Source organism: Felis catus, chromosome B1 (assembly GCF_018350175.1).
Source record: "Felis catus isolate Fca126 chromosome B1, F.catus_Fca126_mat1.0, whole genome shotgun sequence".
NCBI lineage: Eukaryota > Metazoa > Chordata > Mammalia > Carnivora > Felidae > Felis > Felis catus.
The window spans coordinates 6,135,691-6,163,685 of NC_058371.1; the positions used below are offsets into that span (position 1 = coordinate 6,135,691).

General features: G+C 43.3%; 1 long non-coding RNA gene across 1 annotated transcript; it reads right to left on the reverse strand.

The window, feature by feature from the left end:
• Positions 1 to 22,436: 22,436 nt before the first annotated feature.
• Positions 22,437 to 27,952, reverse strand: LOC109499379. The gene is made up of 2 exons (XR_002156657.2): positions 27,821 to 27,952; positions 22,437 to 22,628 (listed from the first exon to the last, which is right to left on the reverse strand). It is a non-coding gene; the product is annotated as an uncharacterized LOC109499379 (long non-coding RNA).
• Positions 27,953 to 27,995: the final 43 nt, after the last annotated feature.

Here is a 27,995-nt window from a genome sequence, read left to right on the forward strand (position 1 = left end):
ATTCTTTTTCCTTGATCGCATGCTAAACACAATATGACACCCCATGTTTGGCCCGTGAGTACAGATTTGTGAAGTCCCCACCACCTTCCAGCACCATTGCAGGGGCTGAGGGTAGAATGGTGAGGAAAGTAGAGAGAGGCCTCTATTCTTTTTTTTTAATATGTTTGTTTATTTATTTTTTATAGAAAGAGAGAGAGAGAGAACAAGTGAGTGGGAAGGGGCAGAGAGAATGCCAAACAGACTCCATGCTCAGTGCAGAACCTGACTTGGGGCTCGAACCCATGAACTCTGAGATCATGACCTGAGCCCAAACCAGGAGTTGGACACTGAACTGATTGAGCTACCCAGGCACCGGGAGACCTCTGTTCTTAAGGAGCATGTTTTCTAATAGAAGGAGGCAGAAAATAAACACACAATGGATAGACAGATGGAGAGCTAGAAAAAAAAGAGAGACGGATCATTGCGGACACTGACAAGTTCTCCGAGAAAGATTAAGTGAGGTGATACCGTGGAAGGATGACGAAGGACCACTGCCTTCTCATGACAAAGTGTCATCTCAGTGGAGACTAACATGATAAAGAGTAAGCCAAGAGCCAAGGGCACAACACAGATGTGGAGCTCAGAGCAGCGTACTGAGGATGCAGAAAGGCTAGGATACTGCTGTAAATGAGGGAAAACGGAAGGATGTTTGAGGGCGGGGTACATTGGACCTCACAGGCCCTGCCACAGTCTTTGCACTTTGTTCTGGGAGTAAGGAGAAGCTGTTGGAGGATTTCAAGCAGGGTAAAGATGGTCTGATTTACACCTTGGGGTGATCACTCCTGGCCACTCTGCGGGGTGTGAGACCAGGTAAGGGCGCAGAGTGAAGCCAGGTGGACCGTGTAGGAGGCTCTTGGAGCAGGCAGGTGAGAGATGCTGGCGGTGTAGACCAGTGTTTCAGTAGAGTAGATGTGGAGAAGGGTTAGAGTCAATACATATTTAGAAGGCTGAGCCATCAAGACGTATTTCCAGATGGGATATTGGGGAAAGGGAGAGAGTGTCTCCTGAGCGTGTGGACAGCACTGTCATCTGCTGCAAAGTGTCTGTGTATGTGGAATCGGACTTGGGAAAGGGAAATGAAAATAAATCCAATCTGTTTGGACTCCATGAAGCTTAAGGTACTTCAGAGATGTTTAAACATAGCTTCTGAATAACTAGTTTGATATGTAACACGGGAACTCAGGGGCAAGGTCCAGGGTGAAGGGGTAAACGTGAGGGTGTCAGCTATTAGACGGTATTTGAGTCCCTGGGAGTGGATGGAAGCATCTAAGATGAGAATGTTGATAGAGAACCAATCTTCTGGGGTCAAGATTTGGAGAAGAGAAATAAGATTTTTGTATAAGTCAACTACGGGTGTCTTACGGAAGAAAGTTAAAAATTGTAGAATAAATTATGACCACCAACAACCATGTCTCATGATGCCCACTCACTATGACGTCTAATTATCAACGAATTGTTGGCACTTACCGGTTGCCTACCCCGTGCCGGAAACAATGAAAATGGAATGACACGTGTCTCCTAAGAAGATAGATACGATCATCATCCCCTTTTTTACACATAAGACAATTCAGCGTTAGAGGTTAAATAATGTTCTACCACAGTTACGAGTTTGCGCGTAATGATGGTGGCATTTCACCACTGCACATACTACCACAGTACAAGAATCAGTAGGTGACACTGCCACCTGGATTCCATCTAATCCAAGATGTCATTGGTCCTGACGTGCTCCATTGTCTTATGCTCCACTAAGAAACAAAGAAATCTTTCCAATTCAACTGTGACATAATTATTGCTCAGAATATTTACATATGATTCTTTTTTTTAAGTTGATTTTTAGGGGTGTGTAGGTTAAGCCTCTGACTTTGGCTCAGGTGATGATCTCACGGTTAGTGAGTTCAAGCCCCACATGGGGTCTGTGCTGACAGCTCAGAGCTTGGAGCCTGCTTCACATTCTGTGTTTCCCTCTCTCTCTGCCCCTCCTCTGCTCACTCTCTCTCTCTCTCTCTCTCTCGAAAATAAATAAACATTAAAAAAATTTTTAGTAAGTTTATTTTTATTTTTGAGAAAGTTACAGAGAGCAAGCAGGGGAAGGGCAGAGAGAGAGGGAGACGGAATCCCAAGCAGGCTTCAGGCTGTCAGTGCAGAGCCCCACACGGGGCTTAAACCCACAAACCGTGAGATCATCACCTGAGCCGAGATCAAGAGTCTGATGCTCAACCAACTGCATCACCCAGGCGCCCCTGCATATAATTCTTGAAGTAAGTCATTTAGACTTAATTAGACCATGATTTGTTTCATCTATTAATTTTACATGTACAGAAAGGGAAAATATAAGCAAAACATATGGCTAAGAGTTTTAGAAAACTTTCATGTTCAAGTGCGAGTCTTCTGAAACAGTTTCTGTCCCGGAGATACCAATGTCCACTTTTTTTTTTTTTAATAAAAATCATCTTTTTTACCCCTTAAGGTGTTGGTGACACAGCACCTCTTAAAGAAATGCATAATTCAACTAAAAGCTATTGTTTCTGGGCTTTGAAGCCTGCTTTGCAATCCTGGGATACTGACCGGTCTACCCGGGATCCCGCCTCGGGAATGTGGGTCAATACACCTGCTTCAACACCTTTCCTACCTTCTCCCGCAGACATTTGGTTTCTGGAAGTGACCAGTGGAGCGCTTGGCTGGCAGATTTCCTTTCCAGCCAATATTGTTGCTGGGGCTCTCCCAGGCCGAGACAGTGATAGCCACACCGCCACTGCCACCTGGCCCTCAGAGGCGGTAACGCAACGTCGACTCTTAGACGATATCTCGGTTTCAGAAATGCACACCGGGAAGTGTGCATGCATCGCAGAATCCATGAAAACCAGTATTTACGGCAGAAGTAAGGGGAACAATTAGACTAGTACTGCCACAGGACAATACAAAGGACTAGAGGGGTTGAAAACATCCAGCGTTGATGTCTTTTCTGGTTTCCCAGATAGCCACTTATCACAAGAACCGATAGCTCTGCTTTTTATAAAAGCTGAGTTGACAGCTAAGTAATTTTATTGTTACTTTTAATTATCTGTGTTAGCTAGTGTTCCTACGTTGAGCCTACATCATTTGCATGATATTTTAAAGCACATTTGTGTGATTCAAAATTTTCTTGTTTCATCTCAGTTAATTTTACTAAGTCTTGTATACGTCCTAACATGTTCGTCTCTAACATGCGTATGGCACGGGACTATTTGTGTGCAGAATGTTGGAGGTTGAAATACATGGTTGTGAGACGCTTTTGCACAATGATCATCTTAATTGTAACACGCACACTGTTGTCCAGCCAAACAAAGTCAAGTACATGGGTCACAGGTAAAGGGCTCTTCCCTGATGAACTCCTGCTGGGTTTTCCCGGGCTTGTGACGCTTAGAGTTTTCAAAGCTCAGCAGCGCCATCTAGTCGTGCAAACCAGAACCGCCGCCTCTTTTTCCTTCTCAGAGTTGGTGTCCCCAACGCCGGCAGGGAGTCCTGAGTCCTGATTTCCTTTTGTTTCCAAGACCATTGTGGGGTCAAATTTGTGTTCCCGTTAGTGATACAAGCCTTACAAACGATCACCAAAATTTCAGAACCCCAACACCCTTCCTAAGTAGTAGCACATACAGACTATTTCCTATAAATATTCTTGGTAACTTTTCAAATCTTTTTACAAATTATTGGATTATGTTAGCAAAATCAGACGCTTTTTGCCAAAAGATGGACGCATGGTAATGATGAAAGGTATGCTTTTTTTTAAAATAGGTTTACATCACAGAGTGACTCCTAGTCTGTAACTCACTTGTCCATCTTCAATTATTTTTCAAATTACTGATACCTGCAAAACCCATCACTGTATTGATTGTCTTATTACTTATCTCCTAATGAGTTTTTAGAAATTCTTAGCTGGATAGGCTCTGGAAATAAAATGCTATATATATTAATGCTTTGTTGAAACACACATTTTCTCTTTTTTTTAATTTTTTTAAACATGTATTCATCTTTGAGAGACAGAGAAAGACAGAGCATGAGTAGGGGAGGAGCAGAGAGAGAGGAAGACACAGAATCTGAAGCAGGCTCCAGGCTCTGAGCTGTCAGCCTAAAGCCTGATGCGGGGCTCGAACTCACTGCGAGATCAGGACCTGAGCCGAAGTCGGAGGCTTAACCGACTGAGCCACTCAGGCGCTCCGAAAAAGACATTTTCTGGTAGTATAACAAGTGACATCTTTCTGGAAAAGTTTTTAAATGTGACAGATAACTGGGGCGCCTGGGTGGCTCAGTCGGTTGGACGTCCAACCTCTGCTTGGGTCATGATCTCATGGCTCACGAGTTCGAGCCCCGCATCGGGCTCTGTGCTGACAGCTCAGAGCCTGGAACCTGCTTCAGATTCTATGTCTCCTCCTCTCTCTGCCCCTCCCCTGCTTGTGCCTTCTCTCTTTCTTTCTCTTAAAACTAAATAAACATTAAAAAAAATTTTTTTAATGTGACAGATAATCCCTAATATGGGCTGTCAAGCTACTTTTTGTGAAGTTATACAACTTGCCAAGAGTAGTGGCTTTATTTTGATCAGTTTCCTGATTCTTTCAGATTCTTAGCCACAATTTTCCACTCTTACTATTTTGCTATGTGGTTTCTACAACAAAAGCAGCAATAGTGGGATGGGTTTCATCCAGCATTCTATCTGCTCAAAATCTCTCTTGACTATTATTTCATTATTTCCAAAGAACGATGGCCACTGTTATTCCTGTTCAGGTCCTACCACAGCAGGGTGCTATACTTCTCTGTTCATTTGCCATATTGGACTGTAATTACTTTTTTCTACATTTCCCCCTGGGTTAGGATCTGGAAGTCACCAGACTGATGGCAGTGTTAAGAAATATTATTCAAAACTGAGATATAAGGCAAAAAGGTGAGTGTCACATCCTTCCCTCGAGGGAAGGCGCACAGGATTACTTTAATTGTTTACTACTGATTCAGGTTGCCAGATTTGGTGAAGATACGTGTTAACGTATAGGCTTTTTTCCTGATACAGATGAAAATAAGTGCAAAAGTCCAGTGGTAGAGGTAACCCCCAAAATGGCACAGTCCGTTGCCCTGTAGGACATTAACCAGTCTGACCCTAACATGCCTCTGTCAAATCGTCCATACATATACGAAGCTCTTCAAATGGTCTTTGAATTGCTCTTAATATCTTACCAACTCTTTTGTTAATCGATAAATTGAACATAACCTCTGACATGTGTTCAAATTTTATATTTCCATGATATTACCTTTTGAAAACTATGCTTTAGGTGTTTGAACTGTGGTTGTATTCATCTTTGTATTTGAGCTTAATATTGTACATGACGTCTGGATGGATGTCTATTTTTATTTATTTATTTACTTATTTATTTACTTACTTATTGAGAGAGTGAGAGAGAGCACAAGCAGGGAAGGAGCAGCGAGAGAGGGGGACAGAGGATCTGAAGAGGGCTCTGAGTGGATAGCAGAGAGCCTAATGTGGAGCTCGAACTCACAAACTGTGAGATCATGACCTGAGCCGAAGGCAGACGCTTAACCAACTGAGCCACCCAGGTGCCCCTGGATGGATGTTTAATTTTTTTTTTTCAACGTTTATTTATTTTTGGGACAGAGAGAGACAGAGCATGAACGGGGGAGGGGCAGAGAGAGGGAGACACAGAATCGGAAGCAGGCTCCAGGCTCTGAGCCATCAGCCCAGAGCCTGACGCGGGGCTCGAACTCACGGACCGCAAGATCGTGACCTGGCTGAAGTCGGACGCTTAACCGACTACACCACCCAGGCGCCCCTGGATGGATGTTTAAATAAGTGCTCATGAATGGAGGGCTCCAGTCCTACCACTGCCATGGTTCGAATACAAAGCAGGAAAGGTAGCATCCCTCCATTTCTGAATATATATACATATGGATATATATGCGTACTGTATGTTATGTAATTACAGCAGTTATTTAATCATGTTATATAATCATTATTGCTGTTTTATACAATAACCATCATATATCATAATAATTATATTATGCTTTTAATAATTAGTTATACTATATAATAATTATATGATAAACAAGCATACCATTACATACCATGGTGCAGGGTTTGCTCTCCTAGCGAGAATATCTTAGTCTGTTTTAAGCTCTATTCATTTCCTATTGCTACTATAACAAATTATCAGATTTTTAGTGGCTTAGAACAACATAAATTTATTATCTGACAGCTCTGGAGAGCAGACATCTGAAGTCCAAGGTATCGGGAGGGCTGCATGCCTTGTGGACGCCCTAGGGGAGAATCTGTCCCTTGCCTTCAGCTTCTGGAGGCCACTGCCTTCCTTAGCTCATGGGCCACACATCACCCCAATCTCCGTCTCCACTGTCACCTCTCGTGTCTGACTCTGACCCGCTGCCTCCCTCGTGTGAAGGTCCTTGGGATTACCTTGATTTCCCCTTGGATAACCCAGCTTAATCTCCTGGTCTCAGGATCCTTGACTTAATCACATCTGCAAAGCCTTTTCTGCCACATAAGGTGCCACATTCGTGTTTCAGGAATGGGGAAGTGAATCCGTTTGCGGGAGTAACAGGACGCATTTTTTTACCTCCCACTGTCCCTATCCCAATATACTAAAAATGCATACAGAAAACATTTTAGGGAAGACTGGCCACGAGGTGATTTACTGCCATTGTGGCTATAGCCTTCACAGATTTCAAAAAAGCCGAGTTCACACATGTAGACAGGATAATTTAACAAAATTACACATAGATATTAGTTCCTGCCGTCCGACTTTAGCCACACTGTTACATCGCTCAGTGCAATCCACAAATTTCCTTCAGTTCCATGGGATTCAATATACCGCAGGTGCGGGTCCTGGAGTCAAGCAGATTCAACTGAACTCTGGCCCAAGCGTGCAACCTTAGTCAAATTACCTGACCCTTTTGGCTTCAGTTTATCACCTATTTAAAGGCGAGGCTAATGCTTACCCTATAAGTTTGCTGAGGAGTTACATGAGTTAACATATGCAAGGTGCTGGCCAGGATTCCTGGCACACAATAAATGCTCAATAAATAGGCATTTGTTCCTATCACTACCGAAATCTGAACCAATCCTCTGTTCGGTGCTACCGCCACGGACTGAGCCACTGTCATTCTTGCAAGAATAGAGGCAACGTCATGATATCTGCCTTCCGTGCTTCCCCACATACACCTCGTGGCCTGTTCTCAAAATAACAGACAACGAGCCTGTGAAAACTCACATCAGATCTTGCGGCTTCTCTGTTTCAAGTCCTGCAGTGGTCTTCCAGTTCTCCCAAGTAGGGACTTCTGTTCCCTGCTGCCCTGTTCTTCCACAATGTGGCCCCTTGGCCATGCCACCTGTCTGCCCCCTGGTGATCGATCCCAGAGCAACCCCAGCTTTGCTCTTAGGGACTTTGCAGGGTCTGTTTGCAAGACCTTCGACCGCCCTTCCTCTGCTTAACGCCCACTCCTCCTTCAAGGTTAATTTCTGCATCTTTTTCAAGTTTGAAGTTTTTCAAGTTCAAGTGTCCCCTGCCCCGTGAGGCCCACCCTTACCGCCCTTTTAAAATTGCAGACCTACCTCCCCTCTTTCACCATAAACATTTCTTATCCCTCTTCTCTGCTGAAATGTTTGCCCCAGGGTTTATCACCATCTAACATAGTCTGTTTTTCTTATTTAGTTTGATTATGTCTCCCCTCAGCTAAAATATAAGTTCCACGAGGATAGAAATTATCGATTGTTTGGTTAACTAATGTATTATCAGAGTTCTGAGAAACAGGCTGGAACATATCAGGCTCACCAAAAGTATTTACAGAATAAATGAGCGCATCATTCTTTCAAGTTGGCTGCGGGAACCAATCAGCTTTCACGTTGTTTCCTTCTCTGTTCAAGTCTGCTGCTACCCTACCAAATCTTACCCCACACATACTGTAATATATGCAAAAATTGGGGGGGGAAGCCAATTTTTTTATGTTTTTTTGTATGTTTATTTATTTATTTATTTTGAGAGAGAGAAAGAGAGAGAGAGAGAGAGAGAGAGAGAGAGAGAGACAGAGAATCCCAAGCAGGCTCATTGCTGTCAGCACAGAACCCAATGCAGGGCTCGAACTCAGGAACCGTAAGATCATGGCCTGAGCCGAAATCAAGAGTCAGATGCTTAGCCGACTGAGCCACCCAGGCGCCCCAAGCATAAAAAAGTGCTAACATAAACTGAGTATACTTGTCGAATTTTGATATTGAACAAAAGACATTGCCATATTCATAGTCTAATGTAAACATTTCTTTCAGAAACCATGATATGCACAACAAGTGATTTCAAGTCGTCGAAGAAGAAATTTATAAGTTTACCCACTGAGGACTTTCATAAAAACTCCCAAGTAGAGAAAATAATTATGGCAATGTGCTAATCTGGTTCAAGTATTTTTGCCTAGAGTCAGAATTTTTTATTCCTTGTTTTTTATTTCAGGGCTATAATTGCAAGAAGGTTTTTGTGTGTTTAATTTAGACTTAAACATGATTCTAAGAATATCTTATGAGCTACGCATTACTTATATAGTTAGAATTGCACTATATTTGCTGTATAAAACACACATGCACATATTGTCTGTGTTTTCTCTCCCGTTCTACCTGTAAGATAAGCAATTGAGTTGACAGTAACGTGACTTGATTATAATGTAGCTACATTTTATTACCTTTTTTAAAAAATGGAGGGGCACCTGGGTGGCTCAGTTGGTTAAGCATCCACCTTTGGCTCAGGTCATGATCTCATGGTCCGTGAGTTCAAGCCCCACATCAGGCTCTGGGCTGACAGCATGGAGCGTGCTTGGAATCCCCTGTCTCCCTCTCTTTGTCCCTCCCTCATCCTCTCTCCCTGTCTCTCTCAAAAGTAAATATTTTAAAAAGTCAAACGAATAAAAAAACATAAAACACCTTTGCCTCTACCTTTTTAGTTAGATCTGTTTTGACAGAAGAGTGAGTTTAAATGCAGAAGCTGAACTAGATTATAACCACTGCTAGCATTTATCGAGGATCTCCTGGAGCCAGATCTGAGGCATTCATTATTCCTCAGGTTCCGACACCCCAGCAGGTGGGTATCATTCTTGTGTCTGTGTCACACAGATGAGTCACACGGAGATCAAGTACGCTGCCGAAGCCCGTGCTTGGTAAATGGCAGGGCTGAGGTCTGAAGCTAAGCCCAAGCTTGTGCTCACTCTCATTCACCTCCCCACCAAAATAGGAGGATCCAATTTGCCTTCTACACCTCTCAATTCCCTGGAACTGCTTTCAATAGAGTCCCCAGCGGTCTCTCTGCCACCAAATTTAAAATAGACACTCCATCCTTGTCTGAGCTGACACTTCTACATTTGACCATGCGAACGGCTGTCTGTTGGCAAAACAGCTCCTACTCTCACCTTCCTGGGCAGTGACACTCTTCCGCTTGCTTCCTACCTGTGGGGTCACCCTCGCTCGTGTCCTATGCCACCTGCACCTCCTCTACTCCACTCTTTTTTTTTAATGTTTATTTATTTATTTTGAGAGAGAGAGAGAGAGAGAGAGAGAGAGAGAGAGAGGGCAGGGGAGGGTCAGAGAGGGAGAAAGAGAATCCCAAGCAGGCTCTGTGCTGTCGGCACAGAGCCCGACGTGGGGCTCAGACTCAAAAACTATGAGATCATGGCCTGAGCCAGAGTCAGATGCTTAATGGAGTGAGCCCCCCAGGCACCCCTGCCTTTTAAATGCTGGGGCTCTTCCGAGCTTTCTTCCAGGTTGCTCTGTCCTGTCCTTCCTTCATTAATCTGTTCATTCATTTCACACATGTTTATTAAACCTCTGTGGTGTGCAAGCTCTTGGGCCGAGAAAGTTCTCCAAAGGAGCAGTTTGGCGGAGGGGTGTCATGGGGAGATGGAGCCAAGAGAATGCACACAGCCTTGGATGGAGATGGGGTGGAAGGACCGCCCTAGGGAAATTTTCCTGGGGAGGTAACATTTAAGTTGACGTTTAAAGATGAGAAGAAGGGGCTCCTCAGTGGCTCAGTCAGTTAAGCGTCAGACTCTTGGTTTCAGCTCAGGTCATGATCTCATGGTTCATGAGATCAAGCCCCGCCTCGGGCTCCGTGCTTGCAGAGCATGCTTGGGATTCCCTCTCTGCCCCTCCCCCTCCCCCTCTCTGTCTCTCTCTCAAAAGTAAATAAACAAACTTTTAAAAATTAAAAATAAAGAAAGACAGGTGAGTAGAAGTCATCTAGAGGGACTGAAGGAATTGTCCTGGCGAAGGAAGCAGTGGGTAAAAAGGCTGGGAGATGGTAAGAGCCAGGCTTTTCTGAGAAGCTCAGGAAACGGTAGAACCAGAGCCAGAGGCTGGAAAACAGGTGAGGGAAAACCATGCTTGTCCTACAGGCTGTGTTAACGATTTTTACTGTTCCTTAAGGATAGCAAAGTCATTGAAGGGCTTTAAGCAAGACAGTGACACGATCTTATTTGTGTTTGTATAAAACCACACTGGCCGCAGTGATAAGAATAGACGGGACGGGCGTTGGGAAAACCACCATCAGTTTTGGTCTGTCTTACCTCTACGGTCTCAAAAAATATACTCTTAGGTCATTATTGCTCTTCTCCAATACAGCTACCGACATTATCTTTGTACTCCCTCAATACATGAATGTATGCTCGCTGAAAATGATTTTAAGCACATGGAATGAAAAGTGAACATCTTCCCCGACTCTCCACTACAAAGCCATTCCTCTCTCCAGAAGTGAGAATCAATCTGGACCCTTTTCTATAGATTTCCGTGTGAAGGTGCATCACCAGGATGTTTGGGACCACCTATTTCCATATGATAATGTCACTGTAAATATAAACCTATCATTGCAGAGGACAGTTGTAGCTATGCTGGTGGAGTCCTATTGGAATTATCACAGAGATATTTTGTTTTGGGAGTCCCAAGTATTTTAAAAACCTCCTGCTTCAAATCTATGGTGGATGTTGTGAAAGGAAATGGTATTGACTAGGTAGCCTGCTGTGTTAGTCTGTTCGTGTGGCCATGGCGAAATACAGACAAGTATTCAACAACAGAAATTTGTTTTCTCACAGCTCTGGAGGACAGAATCCCCAGATCAACGTGCCAGCAGCTTCAGTTTCTGGGGAGATCAGTTTCCTAGCTTGCAGATGACTGTCTTCTCATCATGTCCTCACATGGCCTCTTCTCTGTGCAGGCACAGAGAGAGATCTCTGATGTCTCTCCGTATAAAGATATCAGTCCTGTCGGATTAGGGCCCCACCCTTGTAACCTCAGTTAATCTGAATTACCTCCCTAAAGGCCACGGTTAGGACCTCAACATACGGATTTTGAGAGGACACAGCCCACAGTCCCATCCAGCCATTCTGCTGAGTGCTGCTACTCTGTAATCAACACGTATCTCCACACTTGAGCTGTGTGACTGCAGGATGAAAAGGGGTTCCGTCCTAATGAGTAGTTCTGGGATCCCCACATCATGGTCTGATCCCAAGTTGCAGGAACCTTGACCTTTACTTTCAGATAGCATTCAACAAGCCATCATGCATTTTCTGTCTGCAGTCTAACCCCCCATCCTAGGCAGGCATTGGGTTGCAGAAAATAGGGTCTGATGCTCTCAGAACCTGATTGGCTTGCGTTTTCAAAGTCCCCATTCTGATGTTTCCTTCACTAATTTCATAATCAGTGAGCAATGTTTCTGATCACACTATTTATTAAAACCAATGGTATGTTTGTTGCCCTGATTCTCCAATCATAATTCAATTTTTTTTTTTAATTTCAGTATAGTCGACACAAACATTACATTAGTTTTAGGCATACAACATAGTGATTCAATTTCTGTGTACATTATGCTGTTCTTGTAAGGGTAGGGCTAACCTGTAGCCGTAAGAGATAACATCTTTGTTTTCACACTATAGGTTAAGAGATAACAGCCTTGTCCTATCAATCAAGGGATGGATTAGCCCTTGATTGGATTGGGGCAAGGGCCTGTTGGAACTGTTTCCTGTTTGAACTGGGAACTATTCCTTTGTTCTGTTCCCAGGTGATAACAGACGACGTGGTCAGCTATAAAAACTCTGTACCCCGGCTGTTTGAGACCGCACTCTGGTCAACAGTGTCGGTCCTGATCAATCAGTTTGTTTGGCCTCTCATTGCAATAAACTTTGTTGTGACTGTCACTGGAGCCTGTAGCATTCTGTTTCAGGAGTCGTGTGGATGCAACAGTGCTGACCACAAGAAAACTACCACCTGCCACCATACATCACTATTACAATATCATAGACTGTATACCTTATGCTGTGCCTTTTATTCCCAATGATGCAGGCTGGCTGGGTCCAAGGACCCAAAGGGGGTCCTTCAGAACCAGCTGAGAGGATCCCTGGCTTCCAGCAGGCTAGAAATCAAAAGCGAGCTGAGAAGTGAGAGCAGAGTTTATTGGAGGCATAGAGAGAGTACAGATACAGACAAAGCATCCAGGAGATTTAGAAAGGAAAGGAGAGTGGGTCGTGTCTTCGCTTGGGATTTTTATTGAGCATGGTGGTCTACTGCTCGTGTCTTCTCAGGTGCCCAGGACAAAAGTCGAGGGCTTAGGTAAGTCACTTATGCCTTGGAGTCAGGGGTCTTGATGAGTCAATGGTCTTGGAAAACATTTACAATGGCCCTGCCCAGTCACTCCTTAGATGTTACCTACTGTACTGGAACACTCCAAAGAAATCCTTAAGACCTTAACCTTTACAAGAAGGACATACAACCCCATCTGTTCTATAAGGCACAGGTAACATGGGGGGAGGGGGTGCCAGCAAGAACAGAAACAGGAAAGGGAGCCAAGGAATCAATCTTTCACGGGGTCCCTTCAGTGTCCCTGTGTCACCATGACTTACTCCTTACATTACTGGAGGTCCCTATCTCTGTCTCCCCTTCACTGACTTTGCCCAGCCACCCCCCCAGCCCCCTCCCTCTGGTACCCATCAGGTTGTTCTCTGTATTTATACGTCTTCCAAGTGGAATTTTTCTTAAAGGACTGCTATTGAAGTATGAATCATCTAAGTCATTTCCCTTCTAGAAAACACAAGTGAGAATATTAGCAAATGAAATTGAAATTAAAAGAAAAGAGTAAAAAAAATATACCGACACAAAACATAAGTGAAACTGCTCGGTGTTCCCGTCCCAGAAGAGAAAATGAGACGGCTGTTTCTGCGGGCGTTTCCCTCAAGGGCTTGGGGGGACACGGTGTCGCCATGGTTGTGGACACAGCTGCGTTCCCACAGGTGCGTGGGGCGAGGGGGTTTTGTAAAAGCACTTTTATACAGCTTTTGTAATCCAGATCCTAGATGAAAAGTCACCTAAACATTTAAATAGGAACATGCGTACATAACACTTTCCTACGCAGTTCAAAGGTACTCTTTTCATTTTCTCTCTCTCTCTTTCTTTTTTCCCCTCGCAAATCTTTCCATTTTCCACCCACTTTTTATTTGGTCGTTTTCCGTTCTTCACAGCTGTGACGGGTTCATGCTGCTCTCGCCTGGCTGACTTATCCCAACTCCTCCCTGCTCCTGAGCTGTTGAGAAGTGAAGAGGGAAGGAATAATGACTGGAAAAGGAAAGGAAGAAAGAACACCAGGATATAAAAATGGGATTTGAATTTACAGGAAATAATACGTCCAAGTTTCTTCCTTTAACCCAACTGATCTTTTCTTCCTGAGGAATTCAGATATATAAAGAACATACCCTCAAAAATTACATTTTTTAAAAGATGAGGTGACAGGGGGCACCTGGGTGGTACAGTTGGTTAAGCTCTGACTCTTGATCTCAGCTCAGGTCATGATCTCATGGTTCGCAAGATCGAGCCCCCGCATCAGGTTCTGAGCTGACAGTGCAGAGCCTGCTTGGGATTCTCCTTCTCCCTCTCTCTCTGCCCCTCCACCCCCATAAATAAAATAAAACTTAAAAAAAAGATGAGGTGACAAATTTCCATTTGATCCAGCAATCCCGCTTCTGGGTATATATCCCCAAAAGAATTGAAAACAGGATTTTGAAGAGATATTTGTCCATAAGGGCAGCAGCCAAGAGGTCAGCACATCCCAGAGAGTCCACTGATGGATAAATGGACAATATGTGGTCTATCCAGACGATGGCATATAGTTCAGCCCTAAAACGGGAGGAAGTTCTGACCCACTACAACCCGATGAACTCCAGGGACGTGGTGCTAAGTGAAATCAGCCAATCACAAAAGGGCAAATACCCCAGGATTCTCCTTACCTGAGGTGTCTAGAGTGGTCACCCTCACAGAGACCGAGTACAATGGCCGTTGCTAGAGGCTGGGGGAGCGAGAGTGGGGCGTTCGTGTTTTGTTTTTTTAATGTTTATTTATTTTTCAAAAGACAGAGCGTGAGCAGAGGCAGGGCAGAGAGAAAGGTGGACAGGAGATCTGAAGTGAGGGCTCAGCACAGACAGCAGATTGCCCCGTGTGGGGCTCGAACTCAGGAACCCTGATCGTGACCGCGCTCAACGGACTGAGCCAGCCAGGTGCTCCTGGGGAGTTAGTGCTTAATGGGGACAGAGGTTCAGTGTTGGAAAGGGAAAATGGGAATATATGTTACAGTGTATCTTGCACAGCAGTGTGAATGCACTTACCACCGCTGAACTGTGTCACTGCATCACCGCTTGTGATCGGCAGTGTGAGTTATACTAAGAGATATGTATTTGGTCTTTCTCCCATTTCTGGCACAAAGCCCCTAAAAACCTTGGAATCTCCTGTGATGAGAGCAATAAAGGTGTCTTTTGTTGCATTCCTGGGGGGACTTTTAGACCTAAGGCTAGGGGCTGGTTACCAGTGAGCCAAATGTGATTAGAGGTTTGAACTTTCAGTCCCATCCCCCTGACCTCTGGGGTGGGTCTGAGACTTAAATATCTTGGATACTTTGTGGCAGCTGCTCATGAGCGAAGACTGCAGCTGCCCCCATTTTGACTTCAAACTTTCTAGTTGGGTTCTTTCCAGCTGGTCTCTTGGCTCAAGAGGAAGTCCCTGAGGGCAAAGTATCCCCTGAAGGGAAACAAAAGTATCCCCTCAAGCAGTAAGGACTGGCCTGAGCCAGCAAGATCAGCTCCAAGACAGAGATCAAGTTTTTTTCAGCTCCGTAACTTTTAGTATTATTTTTTTTTTAATGTTTAAATTTGATTTAAATCCAAATTAGTTAACATATAGTGTAACAGTGATTTCAGGAGCGGAATTTAGTGATTCGTCACTTATATACACACCCAGGGCTCGTCTCAACAAGTGCCCTCCTTAATGCCCAGCCCCCATCTAGCCCATCCCCCCATCCAACACCCCACCAGCAGCCCTCAGTTTGTTCTTTGCATTTGTCTCTTATGGTGTGCCTTCCTCTCTATTTTTATTTTTCCTTCTCTTCCCCTAATGCTCATCTGTTTTGTTTCTTAAATTCCACATATGAGTGAAATCATATGATATTTGTCTTTCTCTGATTTATTTCACTTAGGATAATACACTCTAGATCCAACCACGTTGTTGCAAATGGCAAGATGTCATTCTTTTTGATTGCTGAGTAAAACTCCATTGTGTGTGTGTGTGTGTGTGTGTGTGTGTGTGTGTGTGTGTGTATCTGACTGACTTATTTCACTTAGCGTAATATCCTCCAGTTCCATCCATGTTGTTGCAAATGGCCAGATTTCATTCTTTGTCATTACCAAGTAGTATTCCATTGTATATATAAACCACATCTTCTTTATCCATTCATCTATCGATGGACATTTGGGCTCTTTCCGTAATTTGGCTATTGCTGATAGTGCCGAGACAGAGGTCGAGTTGGCCTTCACTGACCACCTGCATGTACCCACCCACCTTTGCCCCACACTTTCCTTACATAAACTTTCAAGTATTTTCAGCATCTTGGAGACAGTCTTTCGGATGCTAGTTGGCCATCTTTCCAGTGTTGTCCTCACTGAAATAAATTCCTTTCTTGTTCCACCACCCCATCTCTCTGCCTCTGGATTTTGTCATCAGCGAGTGGCCAAGCCTGGTCTGTTCCCATCCTGTTCCCATCCTGTTTCCAATGAAATTAGACACTTGGATATGGTTTCAAGCTAAAACAAAATACCTGGATACAGTTTTAGGCTGGAATAATCACTATATCTTTAATTACTTGCTATTTATGAACAACAGAGTAATTATAATAACTTATTCTGTTTCCAATGTAGGCCAACCATCCTGATGAAGAGGGACTGAAAATGCAGTCCAAAACCTTAAAACAACCCTGTGAGGAGCTGGAAAGTTGGTGAGAACCCAAGAGAGAAAAATCCATGTAGGCGGCATCTGGAAGCTTCCACCAATATCATTTACTGCATGGATCTGGTCCTTGAGTGTCAGTGTACCTCGCCTGATCCAAAGTAGGGACTTTAATAAGAGATTCTGTCCCATCCCATAAAATCGAAACCTCATAGCATTCTACCCAAAGTGAATTTACCTCACCTCACACTTCAGGGCACTCCAAGGATCATTACCTGGGCTTAAAATAAATCCGTCTGGAAAACAGAAATCTGTCTCTGAGAAGCTATAATCACACAGATTTCTTTGCAAATCTGCATTACATGGGCACTCCAAAACACAGCAACCTATGTATTTATTTAAAGTTTTCTGAGGCTGATGCTACACCCAGGCACTTAACAAAAGTAAATACAGACCCTGGGGCACACACATTATTAGAGGTCCCCAAGAATGTGGGCAAATAATTTTTTAAGGAAAAGAAGTAGTTTACTGTTTTTTTTTTAAATCAATAAACATAGGAGGAAACAAGTTCTATAAGGAATAATCAGAATATACTATAATAAACAGTACAAATTAACCCATTTTTGTTTGTTTTTTTTAATTTTTTTTTCAACGTTCATTTATTTTTGGGACAGAGAGAGACAGAGCATGAACGGGGGAGGGGCAGAGAGAGAGGGAGACACAGAATCAGAAACAGGCTCCAGGCTCCGAGCCATCAGCCCAGAGCCTGACGCGGGGCTCGAACTCACAGACCGCGAAATCGTGACCTGGCTGAAGTCGGATGCTTAACCGACTGCGCCACCCAGGCGTCCCATAATTAACCCATTTTTGAACGAACTCTGTGGTATTCTTCCCCAAAACTTAAAACACCAGCCCAATCATGAGAAAGACCTCAGACAACCTCAAGTGGAGGAATATTCTACAAAATACCTAGTTAGTATGCCTCAAAACTGTCAAGATCATGGAAAATTAGGGGAGGATGAGGAACCATCGAAAACAGGCAGGGCCCAGGAGACATGATAACTCATGGCAGTGTGTTCTCCTAAATGGGATCCTGGCACAGAAGGACACTAGGGGGAAAGCTATTGGAATCCAAATGAGGTCATGAGGTCAGTTAATAGCAATGAACCAATGTTAATTACTTAGTTTTCTTTTTAAGTTTATTTATTCATTTTGAGAGAGACAAAGAGAGAGAGCACCAAGGAAGGGCAGAGAGAGGGGGAGAGAGAATCCCAAGCAGGCTCCACAATATCAGTGCAGAGCTTGACGTGGGGCTCGAACCCATGAGTTGTGAGATCATGACCTGAGCAGAAACCAAGAGTCAGACACTTAACCAACTGAGTCACCCAGGTGCCCCTATTTCTTAGTTTGGATAAACTTACCCCACTTCTAGAAGACATCCCAGTAGGGGAAACTGGGTGGAGGGTGTTTGTGAACTCTGTGTTATCTCTGTAATTTCTCTGTACATCTTTAATTATTCCAAATTTTAAAAAATGTATATAAAACACACTGAAATTTTAGGAATAAAAATATAATAATAGAAATTAAAATAAAACTGATGATATATAGATTGAAGACTCTACTCATAAAGAATGAGTTGGGGAAATATATAAAGCAAACAGTGACAGAATTATTAAGAGAAAACATAGTGGGAGAATTTAACTCATCTGTATCCGAAATGAAGAGTTTAAGCAGACCAAAAAGTGATAAGAATAGTTTCACTTACAACATAGTCAACAACCTTAACTTAATTGAGAATATATCTTCTTTTGTGGTATTAAAGGAACACCCAAGAAAGTCTCAAATATAGCATTAAATATTGTTTCATGGATATGTAACACCGTGCAACTTTTATCATCAACATTAAAATGTTATTTCTTGTTTTGTGTTTTCATTCCTACTGCTGGATAGTTTCCATCCTGTACAAACTACACTTGATTTAATAGATCTCCCATTCACGGTCGTTTAGATGGTTTCTCATTATTTTCCTATTTCTTGACCCTTGCATTAAATTAGAAATCTGCAAATCCATCTTGAGACATGGTATCTACAAAAGTATCTCCCACGTGTGCACAAGTATGTACTTACCAGAACATGTACTGCAGCATTGTGATTTTCTCCTTCGCTAGTGGTTGGCTCAGTGTCGTAGGAATTTTTGTTGCCATGTGGAGTCCCTGGCAGGAGTCACGGGCTACGGGCATGTCCTGGTGCAGATGTGCTGGTGGATTCCAGACGTCAGCAGCTAGAGCCCTTGGTCAGTTATGCTCCATGTGAGCGAAGGCTTGTGAAGCACATTCCTGTGGCCGCCACAGGCACCATTTTTAGGATGCACCATACATCTTGAATTAATGGCTTTGTTGTGGCACATGTCCCCTGCGAGGCTATGTTTTGATACAATACATGGATTTGAGGACCAAGGGGTCAAAGCAGGAGTGGCCTTGTTCACCACCACTCCCAGGGATGCGCTAGGGAATCTGTGTGTTCTTTCCATCCCACACGGTTCTAGGTCCGATGGGTCTAGGGGTCTTGGCTTCCACAGGGAAGATGTTTCCAAAGAGGGGCACAGGAAGAGTTATGCTAAACTGTAAACTATGGCTGCTACCTGATCATTTGGGACAACCTGTGCCAGAACACAGGTAGGATCTTGCCCAGGCTTATTTTGCACAGGATATAAGTCAATAGGGGTTAACCAACTGAAGACTTCAAATAGAATGGATGATTTTCCATGAGCATATATGCTTCAAAACACTCAAAGCAACAATTCACAAAACTAAAGGAAAAATAAATTAACAACCAGGGTTGGAGATTTGCATGTACCCTTCTCAGGACCCGATAGAGCAAGCAGAATATTAGATTACAGGAGAACTATCACAATTACTCGGTGTTCCTCTCTTAACACCCAACCCACTGCATGTGCAGACCACCCATCGTGGATCCTTTGCATCCCTGCTGTGGGAATCAAAGAGCATGTGGAGCTGGTCCCCAACCAAAGAGGAGCTTTGGCTGGTGCTTTTGTAGTGACTAATAAAGTCCTATGTCTCTGACCCAAGAGTCTTCTCCCAGCACCAATGAAACGGTTGAGGCTAACTTGCAAAAATGAAAATGAAATTCCAGACCCTACACAGTTCTGGACACAGGCCCAGAGCATTCATCTACTCAGACATTGCCATCCCAAATTTCAGACCCCACTCTTTCCCCATCAGGTGTCCACACCCCTGTGCCGTTCTCCTCTTGAATCTGGGCTGGCCCTGTGCGTCATTGCTGGCCAGTAAAATATGGTGGCAGTGACACTATGTGTCTTCTGAGACTAGGTCAAAAGATACCTTGTAGTTGCTGCCCACGGGGGTTAGAACACCTGCTCTAGGGGACAAGAAGACCAACTACCTTTGAGAGGGCCCTAAGCTAGCCACGTGGAGTGGCTGAGTGGGGAAAGAGATGCCAGACCAGAGCCCATTGAAGCTTAGATGCCAGTCGTGTGAGTGGACAATCCTTCAAACGGTTCCGATGAATTCAGCCCCAGCCACCATGTGAGGGTAACTGAGTTAGAGAAACCCAATAAGAATGACGAGGCTGAGCCCAGTCCACTGTGAAAACCATCAGATGTCGTAGTAAAGTGTTGTTTTGAGTCACGGAGATCAGAGATTGTTTGTCACACAGAAATACATGGTAGGAGCAGGGAAGGAAGGAGGCAGGATCGGGAAGGGAGCTAAGCCAGGATGCGCAGGTGAAGCCTAGTTCAGCCCAACTCCGCAGAGAGCTCTTAAGTGGAAACTGTTCTGTGATTCTCCAAATTGCCTCAAAACAAGGGAGCATGACTTTGGCATTCAACCTCCCCTACCCAAGAGGCAGTCAGCGGCCAAGGAGTGTCTTAGGAAGCATGAATAATTGCTGTCAGCTTGGATATTAGAAAAATCTTATTTCTGGGGCACCTGGGTGGCTCAGTCGGTTAAGCAGCCAACTTTGGCTCAGGTCATGATCTCATGGTTCATGAGTTCAAGTCCCACACTGGGCTCTGTGCTGACGGCTCAGAGCCTGGAGCTTGATTCAGATTCTGTGTCTCGCTCTTTCTCTGCCCCTCCCCTGCTTGCACTCTGTCTCTCTCTCTGTCTCAAAAATAAATAAACATTAATTTTTTTTAATTTATAAAAAAAATCTTATTTCTGCATACAAACAGGCGCTATATATATATATGTATGAAATATTTAACAGCCAGTATAGCATAGGCAGCAGCCAATGAGAATGGAGTTCAGCTGGGGTCTAGAGCAGATCTTCAGGCCAGCTGGGCCCGGGAAGCAAGGCGGCAAGGCGGGGAGCAGTGGTGGGGAGAGAGGGGAGAGGCGACAAACCCCAGGGTGCCTCAAGACAACAGCCACTTTCCCAATGATCCAGATGTATTCCAGTATTCAGGGACCAGTGTTGCTGTACCAATGGGTCCTGGCTTGAATACATCACCTGGAGTAGAGCATCTTTAACAACTCTGAGGCCATAGCATACATCATTTGCTGCCCCACTTTCTTCAGTTTAACAGTATATTATGAGCATTTTCCCACATTGGGCACTTTCTGTGTTTATCTCTCTGCTTCCAGAAAAGATTGGAGGCTGTTTAGTTTTGAGCCAGAATAAGAGTGTGGAGGGACTCTTCAGGCTACAGAAAACTCTTCTGAACAACCTGCTCCCTAACCGTGTGTTCTCCCTTTTATACGTCTGTTTGGTTCACTGCTGCACTTTACATCTTTCCATCGTGCCTGGAGTACTGGACACGGGAAATAAATACCCGTTGAATCAATGAAGAAAGAGGTCGACGCTAACGTAGTCAAAACAATAAGGGTGGGGAGAAGAACGAATTTGTACTTTGCATTTTACGATTACTTGCGTAAGTAACTCAAAGGACTATAAAAAGAACTAGTAGCTGCACGGAGGTATTCCCCGGCGGTCTGTCCTACAATTTTTCATCTGATCAACACACAAAAGGGCAGTGGTTTCCGGCTTTCTGCTTGAGTTCTGTGTAGAGCTTGGTAGGAACGAAGATAATGTGTGTGTGTATCTTGGCACTTAAATAAATGCTCAGTCTAGGTAAAACTTGCCTCCTAGGAAATCCATAACTTTATTGTTTATATTTTTTTAAATGTGTATTTTTGGGGGGAGGGGAAACAGGGGAAGAGAGAGACAGAACACAGAATCTGAAGCAGGCTCCAGGCTCTGAGCTGTCAGCACAGAGCCCGACATGGGGCTTGAACCCAGAAGCCCTGAGATCATGACCTGAGCCGAAGTTGGATGTTTAACCAACGGAGCCACCCAGGTGCCCTGACTTTAAATAAAAATTTGAAAGAAAAAAAAAAACCTGTGAAACGTTTATTTTTAAAAATTTTAAGTTTGAAAGGAGGTATTTTGCTATTATTGTTCAATGCCATATTTCTTCTACTATTAATAACTTGAGTTCTGTTTTCCCTAGAAAATTATAGTTTTCTATTAGATTTATGTGGACTAGTCAAGTTTCTCCCCACTGTCCTTCTTTTTTTTGGGTTTTGTAGGACCCCACAGAGGGAACTGTAACTCAGTGGTCTCCACTTGGCCTTTGAAATTCATGAACTCCTAGGAAACCCAGACCCGATTCTGCCCTAAATGTTTATGCTGTGCTGTTGAGCACAGACCATTCCAGAGGGAACTTGAGACTCTGGGGAACCAGGGTTCCCTTCTGAAGCACGAGGCCTTTTATCCGACTCTGCAGCCCGGACTTGCCGGAGATGTGCACGTCTCGATTCATGTCCAGGCCTTGTCAGGTTGTCTGGAAGAAACCTGCTGAGCTGAGCTAAAGTGTGAGCCCCACAAAAGTCAATATTTTCCACTCTTCCTTTGTCCTCAGTGTGTATAAAAGGGCTTTCTAGTATATACCCCTTTTATTGAGGGTGAGTGTTGGCAGAGAAAAGTGGCTTTCATCGTTTATCCTTCTGCGGAGAGTAGAATGAAGAAGCACAGACAACTTGTTTTAGACTTCAGCAGATCCTTTCTTTAGATTATACTATTTTATTAAAAACCCTGAATGGAAACGCAGTGGCAGAAAAATAAAAGTACAGCCTATGCGTACAGAGGTCACGTTTCTTGGAGCGCGTTAGTTTTAATTAACTTTGTCCTTGATAATGCGATGTGCAGTCCTCAGCTTCGATGCTAGATTCTCCCTCTGATAAGAAGAGGTAGTGAATCCGGCAAGAGGCTCATTACCATAGGCTTAAAGCCTTATGCAGTTCCTGGTACAGACAAGATGCTCAATAAACACCTGCGGAGAGAAATGAGCATTAAAAATCTGAGAACCCCACAACTGTCATCTGTTTAAAAAAAAAAAAAGGTAACTGAGTACATTTGCAGGTCTAATTAGCTTTATTAAACAAGTCATGAATGAGACAGCATTCCTTCTACTAACTAGAAAGGGGGGTCCGCGGAGCTAAATGAAAGAAAGGTTTTCAAAGGCAGAGAGAGGGCATAAAAAAGGGAAGAAAAGAATGTATTAGCGTAGACTGCACTGTTTAGGCAAAGTTGCCCTCCTAAGGGGAGCAGAGGGGTCTCTCCCTTTCCTTTAAGGTCCTAACACCAGCAAACGTCCTGTAATGACCAGGAAGTTCTGTGGACTGGTTGAAGGTTACATTTCCAAGGTTTGGAACTGCAGTTAGGTTAGATGTTAAGGCTTGGACTACTGATTTGGGGCCTTCACCCAAGTGACTCCTTTTGGGGCTGCGGTTTTCTTTCGAATGTGTCAAAAGACCTGAGTTCTAAGGCTGATTCAAATTTATTTCTCTAATCTGAAAAACAAATAGCACTGGATTGGATGATAACATCGGTTAACTTCAGTATTTTTCTGTGTGTCAGGGATGGGTTGCTGGCTTAAGCCTTTTATTTACGTATTTATTTGAACAAGGCTTTTGTGACAGCTCTGAGGCCGCCCTTGAAATAGTGTGCTAAATCAAAACACCTCTACACTTGAGACTCTTCCCTGGACAGAGTAAATATCTTTTCAGTTTATGGTTCATATAAGGAATAGGTTTTGTGTGTGTGTGTGTGTGTGTGTGTGTGTGTGTGTTTGATATAGTATTTTAAGCCAGTATTTTTCTAGACCTTTTAATTCTCTACTAAAATAATCCTGAACTCTGCACAAATGATCGTCAATGGTATAGCGTAGCTACTTTTCCTTTTTTTTTTTTTTAATGTTTATTTATTTATTGTGAAAGAGAGCACAAGCTGGGTGGGGCAGAGAGAGAGGGAGAGAGAATCCCAAGCAGGCTCCAGGCTCAGCACAGAATCCGATGAGCGGCTTGATCTCCCGACTGAGAGATCATGACCTGAGCGGACATCAAGAGTCAGACACACAAATGACTGAACCACCCACGTACTCCTGCTTTTCGAATGATAGGGTTAGCTATATTAAATGATTACGTTGATTCCTTGCTTGAGTATTCTCAGATCCCTTATTTGCTAAGCAAGAACAGTCTAGCTGCTTGGAACCACACTGGGCAGGTCGAGGCCACCACTTACTCGAGGCCAGTATTTGTCTTTTCCCTTGAGGGATTAGGACCATGGGGGTGAGCACAGTCTAGCCCAGTCAGCTACTTTTCCTGCCACAATTGTTGTAACCTTTTTATGTTTTAAAGAATTTCAGGCTTAGGGGCACCTGGGTGGCTCAGTCAGTGAAGCATCGACTCTTGATTTCAGCTCAGGTCATGATCTCAGAGTTTGTGAGATCAAGTCCCTGTGTCAGGCTCCACCCTATCAACCCAGAGCCTGCTTGGGATTCTCTCTCTCTCTCTCTCTCTCCCTCCCTCCCTCTCTCTGCCCCTCCCCCACTGGGCACGCAAGTGCGCACTCTCTCTCAAAAATAAGTAAACATTAAAAAAATTAAAAAATAAGAATTTCAGGCTTATAAAAAAGTACAAAAATAGTACAAAGAATTCCTACTGGCCATTCCCAGATTCCCGAAATGTTGACATTTACCACATTTATCATTTCCTCTCTACCTATATGAATGGATATGTGTGTGCCTGGGTTTTTTCCCTGAAAAATGTGACAGGAAGTTGTAAACGTGACATTCCTTTACCCTAAACCCTTTAGTGTGTATTTCCATAGTACAATAATCCAAAGTAAGGGATTCACATTTATCTAGCCTTTTTTTTTTTAATTTTTGTTAATTTTTATTTATTTTTGAGAGAGACACAGAGCACGAGTTAGGGGAGGGGCAGAGAGAGAGGGAGATACAGAATCCGAAGCAGGCTACAGGCTCCAACCAGTCCACACAGAGCCAGATGCGGGGCTCAAACTCACGGACCGTGAGATCGTGACCTGAGCCGAAGTCGGACGCCCAGCCGACTGAGCCACCCAGCCACCCAGGCACCCCCCTTGGCCCATTTTTCTATATAATATTTGGTCTTTCTTCTTAAGCTTTTAAGAGTTTTAAAAAAATATGCTAGAAATATTATGTTTTTCCAGTTTTTCAGTTGCCTCCTCCCTCCCCCCAATTTTTTTTTTTTTTCTTCCAAACAAGTAAATTTATTACCTTGCTGTTCTGGAAATGAGAAGTCTGTGGTGAGTCTCACTGGACTGAGTCACAGTGCCTGCGGACTGTGCTCTGGGGCAGGGTTTGTTTCCTGACCTTTCCCAGCCCCTCCAGGCTGCTGAGTTCCTTGGCCCCTCCCCTCCTCCCATCCTTCACAGTACTTTCAAATCTCTCTGACTCCGATCTCTGTCCTTGCCTTTTGCATTTGTTCATGGTATGTTGCTTTCTGTTTTTAACCATTCTTCTGTTGCATCTGGTTTTGTTTGAGCTGCAGTTACAAAGCTTTTTCCCTACACCCAGGTTATATTGGAATTCACCACTCCACCCTTCACCCATGTGAATAGTGTGTTCTTGTGTTTACATTTTTTTTTACATTCAGATCCCCAATCCATTTTAGGTTTAGTTTTACGTACGGTAGGAAATACTGACTTAATTTTATATATATTTTTCCCGATGACACCAAAAATTTATCTTTGATGCAATGATTTGCGACACTACCTTAACAATATAGCAAACGTCCACATGAACTTGGGTGTGTTTCTGGACCCTCACCACTGGCCCGTTTGTCTGGTCATGTGCCAGGACCACAGTTTTAACGACAGCTACGTCTGCTGTGTTGGTCCCTTTGTAGCTTTTCTTTTCCAGGGACTTCCTAGTCTGATATATTTGCTTTTCCACGTGGGTTTTTGCATCAACTTGTCCAGCTCCATCAAAACCTTTACTGATATTTTTTAATTGGGATTGCGTTCAGTTAGAGCAGACATCATTATGATGTTAAGCACTCCATCTAAGAACAAGGGATGTCTCTTCATTTGTTCAAAGCCGCTATTGTGTTTTACAGGAGTGTTGTGAAGTTATTCTCATATAGGTTTTGCACATTTTCCTCTAAAGTTTATTCTTTATTTTTGTTTTTGCCCATGGAGTTTTCTCTACCTGTGCAGCCTCTAACTGTATGTTATTTTATTTCTGGATCTTTGCTGAATTTATTATTTTAGTTTTATCAGTGATTCCAAGGGTTTTCCACCCTTGGAAAATTTTTAGCCACTTATTGACGTCTCTGTCTAACTAGAGTAGCTAATATGCCCACCGTATAACGTGGGATAATTGTGTACACAGTGGGCATTTTTGCCTTCTTTTGAATCTAGTAGAAATGCCTGTAGTATTTCCCCATTGAGTAAGATCTTGGCTTTGGTTGTATGCATATATACTAAAAAAAAATAACAAATTCTATTCTCTTGAGTGTTTCCATCAGGTATGGGTGCTTTACTTAATTATTGACAAATTTGGATTTAAATCTACCGTGTCTTATGAGCATTTTCCTGCTTGCTACATGTTTTTTCCTTTTTTTTTTTTGTATGGATTATGTTTTATTATTTCATTTCCTCTTTTATTATTTTGATAGTTATACAATATTTAATTTCTTCTTGATTTCCCTAGACATTGGAAAGACATCCCTGCCTTATCACACTGTAATGAAAATGAGTACTTTCACTTCTTGTAAAATGAAAGGGCCTGAGAGTACTTTCACTATCTGAGCTTCCTGACTGATACATCACTACTGTCAGGCATCATTGCTGGGTACACACTGTATGTTAACGTCAGAAGACTATTATTGATGGTTTATAGAATCAACGTTTATGTTCTTTTTTATTTGTACAGTCAACATTCATTTAAATTTACCCCACATTTTAACAGTTTTTGGGGTTTTTTTTTCCTTCCTGTATATCCAAGTTTCCATTACAAGAATGTGGTAGGGTCTCCTCCCTAAGGAGAAAAGAAAAAGAGAGAAAAGAAAAAAAAACAAACAAACAACTTCAAGGTAACCTGGCTACGTGCCTACGTGACAACATCCCTCATGACCTTGTAAACTGAGACTACTTAATCAGACTACATGTTTGTGTGTGTTACCATATATGGGAGACAAAGAAAGAGAAAATGTATAAAAAAACTATGCTACGGGATGTTCGGGACTCAGTTCTTTGGGTACAAACTCAAAAAGAATAAAAGCTGCTTCCTGGGAAGAAAAGCCTCAGTGTCACCACATTCTGTGTGAGAATCCTGCTCCAAGAAAACCAAGGACCCAGATCTGTCACAAACAGAGCAAGAGGCATGTACAAAATTCTAAACAAAGTTGACCAAAACAGATCAGACAATATATTAAAGAGACAAGACATCATGAGTAAGGAGGGTTTATCCTAGAAATGCAAGGTTATTTCAACATTCAAAAATCAGTCAGTGTAGCTCACTGCTCACAAAATAGAAAAAAACCCATATGATCATCTATCTCAGTAGATTAAAAACACACAGACTTAACAAAATCAAACATCCTGGTTCCAAAAATTCCCAAATTAAAAAATGGACAACTCCTGCAAAGTAGGACGTCAAAGGAACTTCCTCAACCTTGTAAAGGGCATCTGTGAAAGACCCACAGCTAACGTCACAGCTAATATTGAGGGACCAGATGCTTCTCCCTGAAATGCAGAACCAGACAAGGAAGATGGCTCTTACCACTTCCATCCAACATTCTGCTGGGAGTAGGGTTTCTCAACCTTGGCAACATTGACATTTTGCCTGGGTAATTCTTTGGTTTGGAGGCTGTCCTGTGCACTAGAAGGTATTTAGCAGCATCCCTGATCTCTACCCATTAGATGCTGGTAGTAATCCCCCCTCCCGAATCGTGACAGCCAAGAATGTCTCCCTGGGACAAAACTGCCCCTTGATGGAGAACCAATGGACTGGGCTCTGGCCGGTGTAAGCAGGCAGGAAAAAGAAAGCAAAGACACCCAGACTGAAAAGCGGGAAGCAATGCTGCCTTGATTTGTAGATGTGGGGACTCACTTGGATGCCCAGAATTGGTATAAAGATTAAAGTGAAAACATTCAAGCTAAAGAAGACGCAGGAACAAATCTTATCCGAACTCTCCTTACCTGAAAACAGAGCCTCCAGAAAATACAGCGCCATTAAGCACTCCTCTGAGGGAGTTTCCTAAGAATGCAGCTGCCAGGGAAACAGACTGCCCCAATTCCCATGAGCATCACAAAGCTCAGTAGAACTTTCCCATAAAGCCCCAAACTCCCCGCCCTACTTCATTAGGTTTGGTAT